Raw genomic sequence first — 14,308 nt, 5'->3', positions numbered from 1 at the left:
AGGGTTCCCGCCCCAGGCAGCCGTAGGGTTCCCGCCCCAGGCAGCCGTAGGGTTCCCGCCCCAGGCAGCCGTAGGGTTCCCGCCCCAGGCAGCCGTAGGGTTCCCGCCCCAGGCAGCCGTAGGGTTCCCGCCCCAGGCAGCCGTAGGGTTCCCGCCCCAGGCAGCCGTAGGGTTCCCGCCCCAGGCAGCCGTAGGGTTCCCGCCCCAGGCAGCCGTAGGGTTCCCGCCCCAGGATGCGTAGAAAATTCTATGGAGAATCCTAGAGATGCCTAGGTATCCCTGGGATTCTCCAGGCATTTTTGGATTTAATATAGGCATCCCTAGGGCATCCTAGGATCCTCTGTAGGCATCGCTGGGATTTTCTGGGTATCCCTAGGATATTCTCTAGACGTCCCTTGTTCCTTTACTTACTCGATTAATATATCCAGTTATAATTTACTTCAAGCTACCTTGCTTTGTGTATTAGACTCGAGGCTATTTACTGTTATTCCCAGTATTTATCCACATTACGGTTGATTCCAGTTCGTTACTTCTAATATCTTTGTCACGTGTAGCGTTTAATTCCCTTGAGGATTCACGTCCCTCCCTTTAGCTTTGACTAGTGATAGGCACTTTGTGTGTTGTCTGCCATTCTGGTTCGCTTTACTGTTGACTACTCTTACAGAAGGATGGCCTTGGGCGCGACGGACGCTATGAGGCCGACACGAAGTATTGTTAACTGAATACTCGACCGACGCTGGCAGGTGCGCCTTACAGTTCCCGGGAGTGCGCTCCCTTTCCTCCTGTGAGCAAGGCTTAATTCCCGATGTCTTCCAGGTGGATGGGAGACCGTCCCCCACCCCGCAGCCTATCATACAGGTAGCTGGCCACGACATCCACAGGCCTGAGCGCATCGTGGATGCTGAAGGTCGCTCTCACAAGAGACGCCCCAGGGGCAGTGACTGTCGTCCACGAAGTAGCGTGTGGCTTATACCCTCAAAATTTAGCCATGCACAGCAAGCAGGCGTTCGGGGTAGAAGCCCCCTACTGCTCAAGAATGATGCACAAGAGGCTCTCTCACACATTCTAAATATAATAGGGGTTTAAGACACTTTGTTCTTAAACATTTTATTATGTAATAAAACACACATCATGGTATATAAAGAAAAATGGGAATGGACATAAACATCACAAGTGTGGTGTCCTGTGATAGAGATGTGGTTTAACTTGGAGCCAATTCACACAATACTACTATAAAAAAAATAAATATAAAATAAAAATTATACAAACTATGTAGCACACTTTACTTAACCTTTATCCTATTATATGAAATATTAAACTCTACTCTTGTGACCTGCAAAATCTCTTCTTAACACTTTAAATGAGTAAGAGTGGTGAAATGTAAGTGTCAAAACATGGTGAAACCGGTGTTCCAAAACAAAACTAATTTAAGGAATGTTAAATTGTCAAAGCAACACTAAACTATTGCTAATGACATGTATGATGCCAATGATTACACTTGCACACTGGCCTTTATTGTAACATTTTAGGAGAGAAAAAAAAAACTTATACAAGTCCTGAACTTTACTGTTACCAGTATACAAAACCTATCAGCATAATGAATGGAGTGTTGGAAATGCTGGGTAATAATTCATGGGCCAGATACCTGGGCAACAGTTAACATGAATATGATAATCGATTAATAGTATGTTTAACACATTTAACAAATATACTGGGGTAAAATTTGTTTAAAAATATTTCGGTTTACCCAGAAATGTCATCAATACTGTACTACAAATTACCTCATGCCAAATATAAATAGCTACAGATAATAAGCCGACATAACCATAGGAACAGCCTGATGGATGAGTAAAGATGAGTTTTGGTCCTAAATAAATATTACAATAAAGGGCACTTTACAAGAATAATGCTCTGCATCCCAAGGTGGATTTGCAATGTTACATGCGCAGGTATGAATATAGCTATTAAATTTCATCCGGGCAAGCCATTTATTTCATTTACATGTTACATGGCTAAAATTAAAAAAAAAAATCTTAAATATTTGGTCAATAATGGGATCATATAAATAATAAATAGCTGCAATTATTAAATGCAAGACTATATAAATACAGTATTGGCAAATTCATTGCATCGGCTCGGCCGCAGCCTACAGGCACACTGGCCGAGCTGATGTGCTAAAACCACTACAGAACTAGAGCAACACGCACAATAACTGAGGTAAGGCCATTGTGTAAACCCTCAGCCTGGAGAATGTAACTATATATAAAGGAGGGTATGCTTGACAAGTCAGCTTTTTTACACTTTCAATAGATTTTCTAAAGAGGTGTGTAAATTTCTATCCATCAGAGATTTTTTTTAATAAAGCTGATTCTTGATAGTGTGCTTTTAATGTACCATACAGCAGATGAATTTGCAAATAATATATTTGAAGATTGTGCAGTAAATTAATTTTCATTACATTTCAAATTCATGAAAGTACTTGAACCACAGCATACCGTATAATATGACACTAGTGCACTATTACTCTCGCTAAAATCAATTATGTTGCAGATTAAAACTTAAAATGTCATTGGGCAGTTCCACACAATTTGATGGTCTTTGGCAGTTATATATGTAATGTGTGTTCTCAGAATTTCATTAAATCTTACAAGATAGTTAATTCATACTTTATGAAACCTTTACATGTGATAAGTGCTCTAACACCACATGCAATGCATTAAATGAAATTGCTAATAAAAAAAATCCTAGCAAGCTGAACAAGGTCATTACGTAGAATCCAGTGCCTGCCTTCACACGAAGCTTTGATCACGTTTATTATATAAACTATAAAGAACACCAATTACAGTACAACCATACTTGCTGGAGGGCATTAGAATTGGCATGAAAAAACATGTCCAAGACTATCGACACGTTTAAATCTGATATCAACCAAATTTTCAAGGACAAAATCTGGAACTAGAAAAACTTAAATCCCTTGTTAAGAGATATTCAAGAAATAATTACATTAATCGCAACTATTACTCATTTCATACTTTGACGAGATGGTGATTTACGTTCAATAATTCTGAAGTGAATTGCAGGAGAAAATATTCAGAAAAACTGTAGTATCAAGCGAGTACCATCACACTACTGCTCATATTAATAAACATCAAAAGAAATTATCCATAATACTAACATAATTAACTAAACTACACATGCATAAAGATTTTAAGACTGCTTAAAACTTTTATTGGCATTTGTGAAAGGAGATTGCCAATAGAGTGAATGTTGACAAAATTAATTATGGCGAGAGAAAACGTGCATGTAAACGGAATAGTACCACAAGCTGTTGATTAGTTTAAATACCTGGAATTTGACTGACAAAAAGACAAGTTTGTACAACTTGATGATGATGAGTGGAAAGAAGTGGGTGGTGCAATGCAATTCCTGATTAGCAGCTAGAGAGATGTGGTTAAAAGAGATACCTAGTTAAAAGATAAACACTTTAAACCATAAAAACAGACATTAATGAAAAGTACAGTAATTATCAGGAGGAGGGACATTATGAAAGCATGTGTGGTGTTAGAGTAATGGAATATAAATGGCAAGAAAAGGTGCCTACTGTAAAAGCTAGAAATTCACAAGATCGAGAGTAAGAGATACTTTGGTCATGCTGCTGAATGAATGGACGTAATTAGACTGATGGAGTGTTTAGGATGAGCAGATTTATAAGTGACAGATAATGGTGACTGAACACAAAAGAGAAGGGGGGAGGGGAAGGAAGAGGCAATTTTGTAAATGTGAAAGTGTTCAGTTTGAAAATTTCATTTGCACATACTAATTTTCTGCAGCCCTATGCTTCACCAAAAGAAAAATGGGAATGATAATGATATACAAAAATATTTAATTACATAACAAAACTGTAGAATCAGTTACTGTACTTATATCCATTACAATACCACACTGTATTCAATACAGTAGTACATTCATTAAACATTTGAAATTTCACACCATGTTATCTATTTACTAAGGCACTTGCCACTTCACACACATGAAAACTTGTACATTTGTAATTTAATGTAAAATGATGGTTAAAAGTTGGCACACCAAGGTTCGAGTCAAAGATAACTACAAAGCTGTATCTTTGATTGAATTCTTATCAGCATAGCTTTCTATTTTCTCCAATGTATGAAACAAGATTCATTATTATTGAAGATGTCTTATTGAAATTGCTGACATTTTCACCAATCATTAGAGCAGAATAAGTCTGAAAAAAATCCATTGTTCTTCTTGTGAAGCTGTTCCAATAGAACATGATACCCTCCCTTCAGCTTCACAATATGGACTTTGCAAGCTTCAATTATGAATTCCCAAGCTAGACCTGAACTGATTAGGAATAACATGAGATTGGACAACTGAGACTGTTCTGCCATTATGTTACACCAAAGCCATTAATTATGGCTGGTACACAGCCAAGAAGTTTATATAACCCCATCTATGGTACAATATTAAACAAAAGCCTAGATATCATTCAGGATACCAGTATAAGAGCACTAACCCAATATGCTATATAGAACTACTGTATACATAACAAAGATGAGTCAAAACCTGGTAATGTCACTAGTTTCTATAACGAGGGGAAGGGGGTGTTAAACTGATCCATGTTGATGGGATCATTCACTAAAGATTTTATCAAGTGGCATTAGATGTGAAAGACACATCCGGGCAGTAAAGTTTCTCATCCTGAAAACCAACACAATACCAGATATGTTGACCAAACCACACACTAGAAAGTGAAGGGACGACGACGTCTCGGTCCATCTTGGACCATTCTCAAGTCGATTGTGACTCCTCGATTGTAACTACACGGTAGTCCAGCCACGTTATTGTGACTCCTCGTCTGCACATCAATACCAGATATATAATAACGCACAATGATAGTTTTGACATTAAGGGACAGTTTTCTATTCTATCAAATGGCCATGAGAACTTTCCAATTTAATATGTCAAAGGCTAAATACAAGATGTATAAGTTAGCTAAACATGCAACATTTTATGGCATTTGAGAGGTATGGTACTCAGTAGCTTAACTGAATAATTCAAATTAGTGTATTTGGAGATCTTATGCTAGAAATAATTTTGCATTTTACTTGGCAATAGTCTAAATAAGAACTGAACCTTTTTGTTCTCTCAAAACTAGGGAATATCACTCTGTATATGCATAATCTTGGACTTATGAAGTATTGAATCTTTCATGCTTACATTCACCTTCTTTGTGAAAGTAGTTTCAAGACACTAAATTACACCAATTCAGGATAGATTATGGAGGTCATTTCAGCAAAGTAATAGTACACCAATCTACCCCAAGCTCTCCAAAAGAGCAACTTGCTTCACAAGCAAAACAATGGTAAAGTGTTCAAACTTACCTCTATGGATACAATTGGTGACTGATCAACTTGCTGAGGAAGTATAATCAATATCATGACGTAACTTGCTAGCTCACTATCTCCAAGCTAATGTTTGGATAGGCTCCAAGATGGATGAAACAGTAATTGCTGGCTATTAACTTACTTGGTTAGCCAAAATAATGAACAACAAGAAATTAACAATACACAGGGAAAAAAAATAATATACATACAATACAGTAAAATCAGAGGTCTTTGAGTGTGCCTGTGATTGGCTGTACAGTGAGAAGAAGCTCACAGGTATCTTCACTACACAACCATGCAGGTATACATTTTATTAACACAATTGTATGGTCACTAAAAATATTTGAAACTTCTCAAATCTACTGTACAGTACTAATATGATCCAAACCTTAAATTTGCTCATACATACATATGTATATGCAAATTCGTCAATATACATGGGTTTATTATATCAATGTATACTAGAAAAATATACTAAAGACGGACTCCAAATGTACAAAACAATTCTTCATAACTTAGAACAGGCACTATAAAAAGTGCAAATTAGCTTCAACAAAAAGGTACAATATGTACACAAGGGGCCTGAGGCAATTCAACATTCTAAAAGCAACTACAAGAGGGATTACAGATTGGCTTCTGAATGTCTTAAAGTGGGACCTTCACAAGATTTTTCATGGTTCTTTGTCAGACTTTAAGGTCTAAGGTTCTCTTGAACAACCACAATAAATAGTATGGTAAACCAGAGCCAACTAAAGTTAGGATCTTACCTAAGTGGGTCCCAGACTCCTCTTACGGTAAACTCAAGATCACAATAAATTATTAAAATTCATTTTGATCAGTTTTAGGCAAGTGTTGTACATATAAATACAAATTGATAAGATTTATATCAATCTAGAAATGTTTAAGACAACACCAAATGTAATTAGTGAATGAAACACTCATTGTCTGTAATCAAATCCATGTAACCAGTGTTGTTAAGTGATCACATCCATTGATTTAATTCATATTGGTACTTTTTTCTTCTGATTGGAAAAAAAAAAAAAGGTTTCCCTCCTTGGGTGTGAATGCAATTTGGCCCTAGATTCAACAACTTTATATTTTTATGCATGAAAAAGGATTTTCCCCTGTGAGGATATTTGAGGCAGAAAAAAAGTTGTAGGATATATCATTTCATAAAGAATTTCTCTGAACATACCAGTGTGTGTGAAAACACCTATGAGTGGAAGTTGCTGTGCAGACCTAACTTCACACTTCACACTTAGGAGTGCAGGCCACAGCCTGAAGATCAACAGCCTTATTATTAATTAAATTACTGAAGTTCAAAATTTCACACCTCAATCATCAAATCTTTAAAAAAAAATATTAATAAAATAATTTAATATAAAAAAATTCTGCAAGATGGATAGAAAAAGAAAAAAAAAGGGGAGGAAATACTGCTTTTCAATATGCCAGAATTCAATGTAAAACACATTTCTTTTGTATTTATTTATTCAAAGATTTTGCTTTAAATATTTTAGTTACTGTCAATTACTTTTGTCATAAATAACATACAGAAATGTCTAGCAGACATTGTGAGTCGTTTCAATTATCTTGACCACTTGGAAGTGAAGCAGAACAAAGTAACTGTTTACTTATATTCTGGAATTCACCACCTTGTATTAATGAAGAACTACAGAATGCTTTCAGAAACTACATGAAATAAGTCATATCTCGGATATATCAAGATCAAGAGCTCAAGATATCTCGGAACCGATTTTAAACAAAAATGATCAAACTTGATACCAGTACTCTTATTACAATATTACAATTGTAAAATACCCCCATTTGAAGTTTTCTTTGTGCTTTAAATGTGCATAAGTCAATACATTATTCAATCTATGGTTCATCCTCCTGTATGACTAGAAACTGCTCATATGTCTCTTGATGCATTCAATTTATGACACTTTTATTCTATAAAAAAACAAAAAAAATATTACAGGTATAATATTGATCAGTATCAGACAAAAATTTTCTCTCTGGACACTGCTTACTTGAATAGCCGTTTCTTGTTTTTGGGTTGTGCGATTAAAGCTTTGCATAAGGTTTTAAAATCAAAGGCGAGGCAATCAAATGGAAGGTGGCAACCCTAAGCATAACACAAGTGCCTCTTGCACAGGTAACCCCCACACAGACAACAGATTCACCAACTACAGTTTATGTTGGATACTGGCTCGGCACTGGAGCATTCATTACTGAGAAAATTGCCTAAATTTTCCAACATCCTTCCGTATCAGCTACAAATGTAGGGAATGTGTAAGATGGCTTCAAAAGTAATAACTCCAAGAGTGTTCAGTGATGACTTAAGAAAAAAAAAGGTAACAAATTCCAGAGCAGCATCCCAAATAGTTGTGTATACAGAGTACCAAAGAAGCAAGACAACACATGGTCTGGCTTACTGCTCGTAGAAAGCCAGAGAATTTCGCAAATCGCAGAACATTACTGAGCAATGTACAGTGTATGGATGAATGATTCAAGAGCTTCAAAAACCAAGTACAGTAATAAAGTACATTCCAATACACAGACAGGCAACCAGCTGATACAACTGAAAAAGAGGATCATTTGTGTAAATTTGCGGAGATTGTGCAGGACCAGAAACGTTATCACAAGAGCATGTTTATAATGATGAGCCAAGTTTCTACTGGAGTATGTTGCACAATATGGTTCCTCAATGGCAAAATTCTGGTGGTTACAAGCACAACAAAGAGGGGTAACAGTTTAACTGTGTTATACTGTGCAAATGCAAATTTGTGATGGATTAGAAAAACTAAGGGTTTTCAGAGGTACCACCACATGCCTCCTTGTTTATAATACCCAGCAAAATGCATGGATGTCTTAAGTAAAAATTACTGAATGGCTTAATAAGAACTTCATGTCAGAGATGAAGGAGCATCTAAGTGTTGAACTGCCACAGAACAGCAAAACTGAGCTGTTTAACAGCTTAATTCATTTACTACAGGACATTCATGAATGCAAATAAAATTGGTAAATTGTTTACCCCTAATATATCTTTGATTCAAGCCATGGATCAAGACATTAAGAACCTCAAGCACCACTATTCAGACATCTTATAACAGCCATCGACTAAGTAGACCTAACAGTAATATTGTAAACTATTTTTTGCTTACCTCTCATCTCCTTCCAAAACAAGATGAGGCAAATTTAAAAGGATATGAAGACTTTGCCAGAATATGCAAGTATTTTTGTTAACAATGACTTTGTTGTTGAAATAAGCAAGTGGATACTGATGAACAAGCCCTTACTTCCCAAAATGTAACAACAATTAGTGGAAGAAAAAGATAAGGAATAGAAACAGAAATATGAAAGCATAACAAAATTGAAAATATATTTTTAAGACCTTAAGGAAGAGTGATTTTAACACTAGGGAGATGAAAATTTACAAATTATATGTGCAGGTTTTCAACACTAGAACACAGGGTATAAATCAACTTTAAATAGGGGTTTTTGTAAGGGTTGCTAAGAAACACTGCATCAAACCACTGGCACTCAATTCATCACACAACCCAACAACTTCGACAGCTGAAAGAAGCTCATCATCTTCAATCTCCACCACTTCAGACAATACCAATATCCATCACACATACAGTACACTCTAAACAATTGTGCAGCATCAACAATAGTTTAACTTCACATATTGGTTAGAACAAACTACAACATTTTGACTTGGTTTCTCTCTGAATTTCCAGGATGACAATACAGGCGTTCCAGCGTAATATTACATTTTTGGCTGGGGTCCAGAAAGGAAATTGCTGTCTAGTATACTTTATGTATACTAGAATGTATTTTTAGTTTACTTCATTATTAGGAATCGTTCACAGAGATATTTAAAAATTGTGTATGTAGAAGAAAAACTTTAGTGTTAAGAGTTCATGCCCTAAGATTTGAAAAAGGAAATACTACAAGTGCTAACAGTGCTATCAACATCCTAAACTTTTATCAAGTTTATCAAATATAAAGTTATGAGACCTGGTATTTATTCTGGTGGTACAGCTGACAACTTCTGCACTGGGCCACTTATTCTACTTTTAAGTGAGCTACCCATTAATCAAATTTATACTAGATATTTCTGAACAACACAAGTTATTCAATGTCAGATCATTCAATTATACCTGCTCAACACGCACGAGTATGTATAAAATTGAGCAGATTTAAACGATCAGCTAATGGATTCAATTTGAGATACACTTATTAATACCAAAAATGGGTAAATTAAAACAGATAAGGTTAGCAAACAGATAACTAAGCTTATAAAACTGCCTAATGATTAATGCCTTGTGCTTCCTACTCTAGTAACAAAACCCCATCACATGTACGCTGCAAGACACTGCATAGTGCGTAACTGTGTTTACTTGGAAAGTCCCACCAGTAACAAAGTTAACCATAATTCATATTAAACCTTATTGACATCTATACAACAATGCAATCTACTGCTTATAAATAATGGAAAAAAATGCCTTACAATCTTCCATGCTTCAAATGTGCTCACCATGTAATACATCATCAATAGAGGCAATGATAAGAATAGGATAAAATTCATGACCTCTTTACCATACAAGAAAGATTTCAGTTTCAAATGGGACTCATTGTAACAAATATTCCATGGCATCTTTTCAAACCAGTGTCTAATGTTCTGAAGCTGGGGGTACTATCCTAAAAAAATACCAGCGATATCCAAAGATTTAGCTAAACACTTTCATTTCAGATACAGTTCATTTCCATCAATATTTCCAGTATTTTCAGGACAAAACATGCCTTAAAAACATGATCCAATACTGTAGAATAAAATGCTGATAACTGTCATATTTAACGAGCCTCAACACTGGTCATTACATGCACACCGATTCTCAAACTTGGACATTGCAGTGGCAATAGGGAACACAACTTTGTCAGTACACATGGGTAAAAAATGTCATTACAGCAGGCTCTCACTATTCACAAAATACACATTCACTCAACGCCCGCAAGTGGTTGAATGGCAAATGCCGATGTGAAGGTCATACGAGAAAGCAGGGAAGAGGTTTCTGACAAAAATTACCACATTTGAAATATAATCAAGTAAAAAATGCAACTATTTATGTGGCCTAGGGCTTTGTGGTGTTGACCTTAGAAGGTGATTTGATTCCATAAACAGGTGACTTAACACTGGGATTATGATGTAGATGAAATTATAACATGGTGGCTATAATCAAGACCCACTTGATTGCAGTCCCACTTATCCCAGAATTTTGATGCATCACCTAATGAGTTTCTTTTTCTAACATTTAGTCAATTCTGCTGGCTACAAATAGCCCAAACCCTAAATGGCAAGTCTGCTGTATCCATAAATGGCAAGAGTCTGCTGTATCCATAAATGGCAAGAGTCTGCTGTATCCATAAATGACAAGAGTCTGCTGTATAATCCATCAGTAACAACCCTAACCCTAGATAACATGTTAGACACTTTTCATTAAGGGTTAATAATCAGCTCCTGATGCACTATAATTTAAATTTGCCATACAATATCTGTATACATCTTAGCAATTTAATTACCTAAGAGACAACTGAAGATTAAAAGAAATCGTATTTAATGTAGGTGATGTATAGAGCCCAGGCAAGCACAATCCAGTGGCAGGAGTAAAGTGGATTCTCGCCAACAGCATACTTACGAGAAAGGAACTTGAATGTTTCATCGATAATAATAACGGGGAAGGATATTTGTAACACGGCGATCCATTGTGCTACAGAGAGGGGCCGTACTTGGAACACCACCTGTATAAAAGATAAGGATCAAAAAGTTATAAAACAATTAAGTAGTCTAATAGCATTAAAATGAAGTGAAACTTATATTTCGGCATTTTTATCTAGATATAAATGAGATTTTAAAACAGCAGTTTATTAACTATACCTGAACCCCTATTTTACGTGTATTTGTCAATACAGTACAGTTAATACAAAAATTCACTGAATCTCAAAGGATTTAAAATTACACGTATAGTAATTTTATCCTTACAACCAGAAATCCAAAAAGCACGATAACGTCACTGAAAGGCACTGCGTCCAATCAGTCACTGTTTACTTTCTAAGTTTGTGCACCGTAACCCAGGGCATGTTATTACAACATTTCAATGTCATCTGGCTTTCTTGAGAGAACATTTTTTCAGTGATGAGGATCATTATACACAGGAAAGTGTTACAAAGTTTAGGAATATTTATCTTTAATGCCACAATGCAAAGGTAGTCTCATTTAAATTTGCCAATGCAAGGAAAAAAAATAACTATAGGACTATTGTTTCCATTGTGATGGTTTGGCACAACGTTGTGCTTGGAAGCCAAGTTTTCAACCACCAGTCACACGCATCAGAGACTACACTGTACTTTAAAATATGCTTTTGCATATAGTAAATATGGGAACTTTAGGTATGTTATATTAAGTATAGTTATGGTTATGTATGCAAACTTTCTTTACATATCAGTTATTTGCACACTGCAAATATACTGTCACCTCCAAAAACAAGACCTCTATAAAATGAACCCATTTAAATAACATTTACCAATGGTTGCCCAATACAAACTTTATTTTACACTTAAGAGATTCCTTACGTAATAAAAATAAACCCACTATTAAATGTAATGAAACGTCCCTTTCTGGTAGAGCCCTCTGGGGCTCTTTCTAGAGGTAGAAAGAATGATCACAGTCACATAGCAAAGATGAACACCCATCAAGCTTGCACTTGGAGAGCACAGGCTTGACAGGCCAATCTATAACAAGACCACACCAGAAACCTGTGACAGGATTACTAGGGCCTGAAGGTAGCTAACCAAGCAGAAACTTCAGGCACTCGGGCCACCGGCCAGACGAAGTCACTAAATGCAGCCAAACAACCAGCCTATGAAAGACAACTGTAGCACACTATAAATATACACATGGACACCCAGCACACTCCAGCATAACTAATAAGAAAATACCCCCCCCCCCCTCCCCGAGTCAAGGACCCAAACAGAGGAGCCAAAGTCCTGTGACTAACCCAAGGTGAGGTCCTCCACTCTAGTGGCCTGGCCCCTCAGGTGAATACACCAAAGACGATACCTGTCATTGCAGAGGGAGTGCTAGCAGGCATCCAGGAAAGCCTTAGAGGCATATGGCCTGAATTGCATCAAAAAACCAACGTCACACAAGCGCGAGATAAAACAAGCACGTGAAGCTAATACTAAAATCAAAGAATGCAAATGCAAATAGCCCCCTGCAGGATGAATAAAGTCCAAGGATGATCAGCATTTGGCAAGTCTCACTCCTTCAAGCTCACAACTGGGTGACTGGAGCACTAGTGGTAGAATCTTCCACCATAACACCAGCAACAGAACTGATCAGGGAAGCCAGCTGTGAGCAGAGGCCAGGCTGCCTGGTGGTGCCAATTGGTATTGACCCTAAACAACAACAACCCATGATTGATGTGACCTTATAATATGGGGTAATCTCAGCAAAATACCTTGAGGGAAGCCATGGGGGAGGGGGGGGGGGCTCCCCCAGAAATCCTTTGTTTCTTTCAATCCCCACATACTACTAAATGTCTTTTCATCAATTTCTAAAAATAAATCTTATTAATTCAACAAAAGCATAAGAATTACAGAAAAGAATTAAGGAAATTGTAGAAAGCCTATTGGCCCATATGTGGCAGCTCTTATTTATATCCATTCAAGCTAGTTCATATATATAACCTATGATTGGAATTACCAAGTTATCACACATTTATTATGTTACCTGGTAATGTTCCACACTTGAACAACCCTATTTCCAAACCTGTATTTACTCAAGTCCTTCCTATATCTAAATCTTACTTAAACTTTCATTTTATATGCAAGTTATATCACTCCTATTAACTGCTACTCAACTCTTATAACTTACCGCAAAAATTTCGAAGTACAAGATGAAGAAATGGAGTATCATGGACAAGGCCATTGCAGCCAACAACCACAAGTTATACCAGGGAGGCATTACAAGCAGCGACTGGTTCTCAGACAAGCTGAAAGGAAATAAAACATTTACGAGATGCTCCATATTATGCCAGAAACTAGTGACTATATAACATGTTCTTGACATATAAATTCAACAAATTTTGTTCTACAGAGCCCAGACACACCATTATAGTATATATACAAACTGATTAACTAAGGACATGCCTACTAATGGCTCAGGTTCATCTTTAAACCACCACATGCCTGCTGGAAACTTCTTGTTCTTACGAGGTTATCTTCAGGTTATCTTCAGCTCCCATCCCATCTTCAATCCCATCTAATACTTCTGGCTTACATTAACATTATTTCAACATAATATATGAAGTATTATACACTGTAACAACTATCAAAGTAATCACCAATAGAAGGCACTAAGCTGCAGAGAATATGTAGCAGCTATCAGTTAAAAGTTTGGATTTAGAAAAAAATGAAGAATTGTCTTAACAGGAATATACCAGAGGAAAATCGATGTAGGATAAAACAGAAAAAGCAGGAAATAGTGACAATGGCACCTTGTTAGGTATTAAATGCCAATGAAGAGTGGTAGACCAAACTATGTTGCAGTGTGAATGTAGTAAAAAAAAAAAAAATAGGGTATGAAAAGTCTTCTGCCATTTTCTCATAAATACACTACTTCTGTAAGACCTTAAGTTCATTACCTTACTACCTAAAGGAAAGTTAAGAGGAAATACTAGTAACAGTAGAATGAGAGTATTACACAAGTGTAGGATGTGCAACATCCCAAAACTTGGGTAGCTATTGCCTTCTTAATTAACACGTGGAAACATGTAAACAACTTGCAAGAAGTGGAATAAACAGGACTGGATAGCAGTAGTTAGGAGGGAATGACT

The 14,308-nt window shown here is 36.6% G+C and overlaps 1 long non-coding RNA gene across 1 annotated transcript; it reads right to left on the bottom strand.

Moving 5' to 3' along the window:
• Window positions 1-6,878: 6,878 nt before the first annotated feature.
• Window positions 6,879-14,281, bottom strand: LOC138353966 (uncharacterized). Its single transcript, XR_011223342.1, has 2 exons — window positions 13,348-14,281; window positions 6,879-11,213 (listed from the first exon to the last, which is right to left on the bottom strand). It is a non-coding gene; the product is annotated as an uncharacterized lncRNA (long non-coding RNA).
• Window positions 14,282-14,308: the final 27 nt, after the last annotated feature.

The sequence above is a fragment of the Procambarus clarkii genome, chromosome 6, assembly GCF_040958095.1.
Source record: "Procambarus clarkii isolate CNS0578487 chromosome 6, FALCON_Pclarkii_2.0, whole genome shotgun sequence".
Taxonomy (NCBI): domain Eukaryota; kingdom Metazoa; phylum Arthropoda; class Malacostraca; order Decapoda; family Cambaridae; genus Procambarus; species Procambarus clarkii.
The sequence above is the reverse complement of the archived record's forward strand: the minus strand, read 5'-3'. Positions and strand labels throughout refer to the sequence as shown.